Source organism: Grammomys surdaster, unplaced genomic scaffold, assembly GCF_004785775.1.
Source record: "Grammomys surdaster isolate TR1022 unplaced genomic scaffold, NIH_TR_1.0 207, whole genome shotgun sequence".
NCBI classification, from domain to species: Eukaryota; Metazoa; Chordata; class Mammalia; order Rodentia; family Muridae; genus Grammomys; species Grammomys surdaster.
In genome coordinates this window covers 795,698-802,780 of record NW_021604652.1, presented here as the reverse complement: position 1 = coordinate 802,780, position 7,083 = coordinate 795,698, and the positions used below count along the sequence as shown (strand labels likewise).

Genomic DNA, 7,083 nt, shown 5'->3' with positions numbered 1-7,083 from the left:
CAACTTGCATAGCACCTTTTGGGTACTATGAAAGCTGATGTTTAGGAAGGAGGCTTTAGGTCAAATCCAACTTGAATACTCTGAGTCCTGTATCTAAACTGCAGGGTGTCTTCATCAGAAGGACCTTACCTTGAATCTCTGGTAAGCAACTTAGGGTAACAACAGCAACAATAGCTTATGTTGTTTTGAGAGTCTCTTGAACTCCCCTGACCAACAACTCATAAGAGTATTTATCGCCATCTGGTCTGGGCCTGAGCACTGGGCAGATCCTGGGCAGCAGCTCTGCACCCAATCTCACAAACCCCAGAGGAAGCAGGCCTCCCAGGAGCTCTAACCTGGGCAGTATCTTAGGGAAGGAGACAGCAACACCCGCCCCAAGCAGGGAGTAACTGGGACTCACTGGGACCCAGGAATTCACTCCTGGCCCAGAGCACTAGTTCCTTTCTGTCTGTACCGGAGCACTGAGCAGATCTTGGGCCCCAGCTCTAACCCCAGTAGTAACACCCACCCCACACAATTCTGAAACAACTAAGATAATAGGAAAGACAGGTTCCAGTAAGAGATAGGGCAAGTAGCACTAAGGAGATACAGATGGCGAAAGGCAAGCACAAGAACATAAGCATCAGCAACCCAAGGTACTTGGCATCATTAGAACTTAGTTCTCCTACACTAGAAAGTCCTGAATTCCTCATATCACCAGGAAAGCAAGATTCAGATTTAAAATCACTTCTAATGATGATGATAGAGGACTTTAAGAAGGACATAGATAACACTTTCAAAGAACTTGAGGAGAACACAGGTAAACAGATAGAAGCCCTTAAAGAGGAAACACAAAATCCCTTAAAGAATTACAAGAGAACACAACCAAACAGGTGAAGGAATTGAACAAAACCATCGAGGACATAAAAATGGAAGTAGAAACAATAAAGAATTCACAAAGTGAGACTACCTTGGAGATAGAAAACCTAGGAAAAAAATCAGGAGTCATAGATGGAAGCAACACCAACAGAAAACAAGAGATAGAAAAGAAAATCTCAGGTGCAGAAGATACCATAGAAACTATTGACGCAACTGTCAAAGAAAACACAAAATGCAAAAAGTTCTTAACACAAAACATCCAGGACACAATGAGAAGACCAAACCTAAGGATAATAGGTATAGATGAGAGTGAAGATTCCCAACTTAAAGGGCCAATAAATATCTTCAACAAAATTATAGAAGAAAACTTCCCTAACCTAAGGAACGAGATGCCCATAAACATACAAGAAGTCTACAGAATACCAAACAGACTAGACCAGAAAAGAAATACCTCCTGTCACATAATAATCAAAACACCAAATGCACAAAACAAAGAAAGAATATTAAATGCAGTAAGGGAAAAAGGCCAAGTAACATATAAAGGCAGACCTATCAGAATTACACCAGACTTCTCAACAGATACTATAAAAGACAGAAGATTCTGGACAGATGTCATACAGACCCTAGGAGAACACAAATGCCAGCTCAGGCTACTATACTCAGCAAAACTCTCAATTACCATTGATGGAGAAAACAAGAAATTCCATGACAAATCCAAATTTACACAACATCTTTCCACAAACCCAGCATTATAATAGATAATAGCGGGAAAGCTCCAATACAAGAAGGGAAATTATACCCTAGAAAGAGCAAGAAAGTAATCCTCTTCCAACAAATCCAAAAGAAGATAGCTACACAAAGATATTTCCACCTCTAATAACAAAAATAACAGGAAGCAACAATCACTGTTCCTCAATATCTCTTAACATCAATGGACTCAATTCCCCAATGAAAAGACATAGGCTAAGGGACTGGATACTTAAACAGGACACAGCATTTTGCTGCATACAGGAAACCCATCTCAGTGACAAAGATAGACAGTACCTTAGAGTAAAAGGCTGGAATACAGTTTTTCAAGCAAATGGTCCTAAGAAACAAGCTGGAGTAGCCATTCTAAAACCTCCATCCTGAGAACACAAAGGGAGGGACTCATGGCTCCACCCGTATAGGTAGTTGAGGGTGGCCTTGTCAGGCATCAGTGGAAGTAGAGGGCCTTGGTGCCTGAAAGTTTGGATTCCCTAGTGTTGGGGAATTCAAGAGCAGAGAGGTGGGAATGGGAGGATGGTGCGAGCACACCCTCATAGAAACTCCCAGAATTATATGGATTAGACATGACAGAGGCAGGCCGCCAGAAGACTAGATTCCAGAATTCAAACAAAAAATTTTCTCAATACTAAAATCTGTTTTGAGAATTGTATATTGCAGAATACACAGCCTTGGTGAACCTACTCATCAAGCAAGCTGAGCAGATCTGCTTGAACCTCTGATGTCCTGGAATCAGCTGGATGCAGTGAAGACACAGATGTCAGAGGCTTATCAATTTACTCTCCCCCCGCCCCTCTTCTAATATCTCAATGCCCGTAATCAGCTTGAAGAAGTCAATGAAGAGTCAGTGCTCCTATTCCCTGGGCTTGGGGATTGAGATGATTAATATTGGGCTGTCTTTCTAGGGAAAAGTAGTGGTTTTATCGGAACAGGGAGGAATAGTTAGGATTTATTGCATAGCCATAACCTATTGGTAGAAATCTGTATAATTGGTATTAAACTGAAGTTATAATTTCTTTTTTAACATTGAAGAGGTAATTTTTAATCCAGATTTCACAAACTCATGGTGCAAAGTGGGTCCCCCAGCTTCCTCTAGTTATAAACTGCTCTTGACTGCTTATTGGCTGCCTGTGATATTCTGATTGAAATAACTCAAATGTTCCTACAATACTAATCATATCCACCCATGCTGTTCCGACTGCTGTAGCCGGCCCCGTAACAGCCACTCACTGACTGGCTCTCCAGGCCACTGTAAGTTGCCTGGGCAGCTGACACACCCATGTCCCGCATCACCTGGCTGCTATAAGCCCCATTGCTAGCCCCTGTTGTTGAATTCAGAAAGAGTTCTATGTATCTGTGCTGCATGTTGGCCCAGTCCTTGGACATAGCTGCCACTGCTTCTTCATGAGTAGCAAACTCAACATCAGCTTCTCCCGTCACTCTTCCTTCAGGACCAGTCTCAATATGAACTCTCACAGGGTTGAGTGGAGAGAAGTTGTAAATGTCGTTCTCCGTTGCTTTGTAGGGCAGCCCTCTCATGTGGACGAAGTGGCCGGTGGTGCTCTGCACTGTGAACTCGCTGTCTCCATATCTGTGGTCATACATTCCTGAGAGACAATAACTGAGGTCTCTCCCAAACAGGTCAGTGGTGAAGCCATAGCCATCACTGAGGCCACTGTATTCTTCATAGCCCCCATAGGCTGCACTATAGGTACCAGACTTCATCCTATCCAGGCCTGCCTGTTTCACAATGTCAATGTACCTCGGGGCTGTGCCAGGCCTGTCATAAGGCCCAGGCCTCTGCACAGACATAAACTTCAGAAGTGGATCTGAGTATGACCCAACTTCCTCCTGACTGCTCTTGAACACTTCAATATACCTGTGTCCTATTCTCTCCTTGTGCTTCCCTAAGGCTTTCTCAGCTAACTCTTGTGAGGCAAACTGAACGAAGGACTCCCCTGTAATCTTGCCTTCCGGGTCCACAGGTAGTGTGATCCTGTTTGGCACAATTTCCAATCCTGAGAAGAACTGAACGATTTCTTCCTTTGTGCATCCAAATGGGAGTCCCCGAAGCCTCACAAAGCCATCATTGGCACTGTTGGCGCTGTTTGGACCACTGTGCTTCAACACCCAATCCATCTCGGTTCTGTGTGACTTGAACACCTCAATATACCAGTGTCCCATGCTTTACCTGTCTTTTTTCAGAGCCAGTTTTACATCATCTTCTGACTCAAGTTCAACAAAAGCCTCACCACTCTGCCTGCCTTCTCTAGTATAAATGAAATGAACACCTGCGACCCCATCATGAATGGTGCAGTCCGAGAGGAAGTTTTATACGTCCTCAATTGACCAGGACCAGGGTAGGCCACAGAATTTGACCACATAGCCTTTACCTCCCTCAGGGTCCAGCATCATGGACACTTGACAGGGCTGATGTCACACAAGCTTGGGCAATTTTTTTGTAGCTTAAAGAAGCACCACAGATGCCTTCTGTAGGAAACACTTAATGGTAGATAAGTTTTCCAGGGGAGAAGGTGGAAGTGACTTCTATTTTCAATAATGAACGCAGCTTACGAACCCAAACTCCACGCGATGCCTTAAAAACGCAGAGGGCTCTGGGGAAAGTCCAGATACATCTTCCTTTTGTTCTCAACCTCAGGCTTTTTGTCTCCAGGCTCCCACTCACATCCAGAACCTTGCCGGCTCTCAGAGCACCTAGAGGAGGGTGGAACCCTGGGGACTTGGCAGTTGTAGCTGAGGCAGTTGAGGCTTGTTTACTGTCACCATGGAAACCTCCACAGGCATGCTTGCTGTGGGGCCCCCCGCCGGGCGAGTCAACCCGCAACCAACCGGCCTAGTCCTCAACTCCCACCTGCCTGCCGAGCGCCCATGCTCCTGGAAGCCCTCCTGATCCCGGGTCCAATCCCCGTTACACCCACACCTCAAGCACCCGGAAACAGTAGCCCAGGGAGCCCACTTTCCCTTCCCACAGCCAGTGTGACCGCAGGCTGGTCTTCCCCGGAACACCAACTTCAGGTGCAGTCCTCAGAAGTTATAATTTCTTAAATGGTACAAAATTTACTTTAATTTCAAATTTAAGATTCTATTGGTACAAGTTTCTTATTGATATAAAAGTGAGATTAATATTGTTACTCTCATAGGCATTGTGCCTACATAACACATTTAGGAATACAAGGCTTAGGTCCAATCCTGCTTTAACTTTTTAAACAGATTCAAGATGGTTAGCCTGTGAGTTAAGGACCTATAGCAAATTCATGGCTCTGAGTTTATTGTTAGGGTGTTTTCTATATTTTATTTAGAAATAGCTGAGAGGAGTTAGCAAACAACAGTCCAGATTGCCTTACATGGATAGCTGGTTTTCAAAATGTCAGAAGTCCGCAGAATTGATGTTACATACATTTCTGTATTAATGTTCATTTTGATTAGAGACCTGTCTGCTCCTGACAGCTTCCTGTCTTGGATTCTAAGAAGAAATTGAGCATCTTTGGAGTTACTCCAGTTGTGGTGAGACAGCCACTAGGCCTCTTTTCGTCTACAGACAAATTACTGTCCAGAAAAGGACACACTTGTGGAATAGTTGACTGACTGTATCTGCCAAGACAGAATAATCAGCCCTTAATAATTCTGCATCACTAGGTCTGTCAGATGATCCTGGGCCAAAAGGCTGAAGATCAGATGCTCCAACGTTTTGCAGTATAGGGACTGTCCCTATACTTGCAGTATAGGCTAAGTTTCAGAAGCTATGCTTTGTGCTTCCCATAATTTCAGTTAATTCAGTCATTCTGGATTTCTGACAGGGTTGAAGACTTAAAGTCTCATAGCCAATCCTGGCTATTTACTTTGAGAGAAAAGATTTGAGAGGATGATTTTCAGCTGACATTCATTCTAAAGCCAAGAAAAAAGCCAGGTTCAGAACAAAGTCTTTTAGTTAGGAGAGATGACAGATGTTCTGGTTAGTTAGTCAACAAAATGTTGGACTGGGTATTAGGTCTATCTTGTACCTTACTGATACAAATTGGTATAGTTATGGTCTAATTGTATTTTGAGAGAAAAGTTTTATTTTAGCAGGAAGGGTGATATCTAGGAGGAGCTAAGATGGGAAGAGTAAGGAGAGGAAGAGGAGGAGAATGAGAAAAGGAGCTAGGAGCCGGGGGAGGGGGAACATGGAGGCAGATGTTCGAATGTCTCTGCCAGTCAAAGCTAGCTGGTATATCTAGGTTGGGTATTGGGTTACACTTCTGATTGTATGGGCATCTTGTTATTGAGCATTACCAAACTTATAAAGCCTTTGATTAACATTTTTTTTAAAAACTTACTAATAAAAAAAAAGGATGAGGAGGGAGGGTGATGGAATACATGTGGCAGGAAATCAGATGAGAAAACTAGCTGGAATAAGAAAAGGAAGGGGCAGAGGGAAACAAATCAGAACTCTAATGACACATGTATGAGGATGCTGTAATAAAACCCAGCACTTTGTAAGTTAACTTAAAATACTAATAAAGAAAAAAAAGCAAGAAGGAGGAGGGGGGATAGGATAGGGGGGTTCTGAGGGAGGGATGGGGAAAGGGGATGGCATCTGAAATGTAAATAAATAAAATATACAATAAAAAAAGTTAAAAAAAAGTGAAAAAAAGAGTATTTATCATGCCTAGCACTGGAGTTTTTGTTAGCTTGCCTTTGGCTCCTTAGGGGAAGTATTTTCAGGCCAAGTGGCATAACTTCATTTAAACAATATGTGTATATGTATACACATACGTATATATACATCATGCACTTTAAATAAATAAAATATTATGATTCTTTATGTATTTTCAACTATATTTAGTGTTACATATTTTCTACTTCTCTCCCTCTCTTTATGTATTTCCCTCCTTCCTCTCTTTCCAATTAAGGCTCTCGCCAACATTTTTTCCATTTCCCACTTCATTTCATTCACATCTCATTGCTCCTCTAGTGTTCCTGAAGAATAACCTTTTTAAAGACACAGTTATAGCACAAACTAGGTGACAATAACCTAGAGTGTTAGGGCCAGTATATTTTACTAGTTTTCCTCTAGCCAGGATTCAGGGGGTAACAATAGAATGACTCCACTCACCATAACCTCTGTTGACCCACTAGCAAAAATGTTTGCATTCTGTTCCCATGATGTTATGCTCTGCTGGCCTATAAGTCTTGATTCCAGAAAGGAGAGCACTTCTGCCAGAAACCCCAAGAAGCATCCCTTTGTGCTGCAAGCTAAGATTTCTTCTTGACCACATTAGACTCCTGGTGCACACATAAGCCAACAGGCTAAGAAAGGAATAATATTCTTAGAATGAGTTATTGATTCAGACTGCCAAGGATAAGTAAGACCACTTATTCAGAATGGAGATAAGGATGAGTATGTCTGGAGTGTAAAAGATCATTTAGGGCATCTCTTGATATTACAGTGTCCTGTGA

General features: G+C 42.6%; 1 pseudogene; it reads right to left on the bottom strand.

The window, feature by feature from the left end:
- Positions 1-2,793: 2,793 nt before the first annotated feature.
- On the bottom strand, positions 2,794-4,038 carry LOC114624479 (annotated as a pseudogene).
- Positions 4,039-7,083: the final 3,045 nt, after the last annotated feature.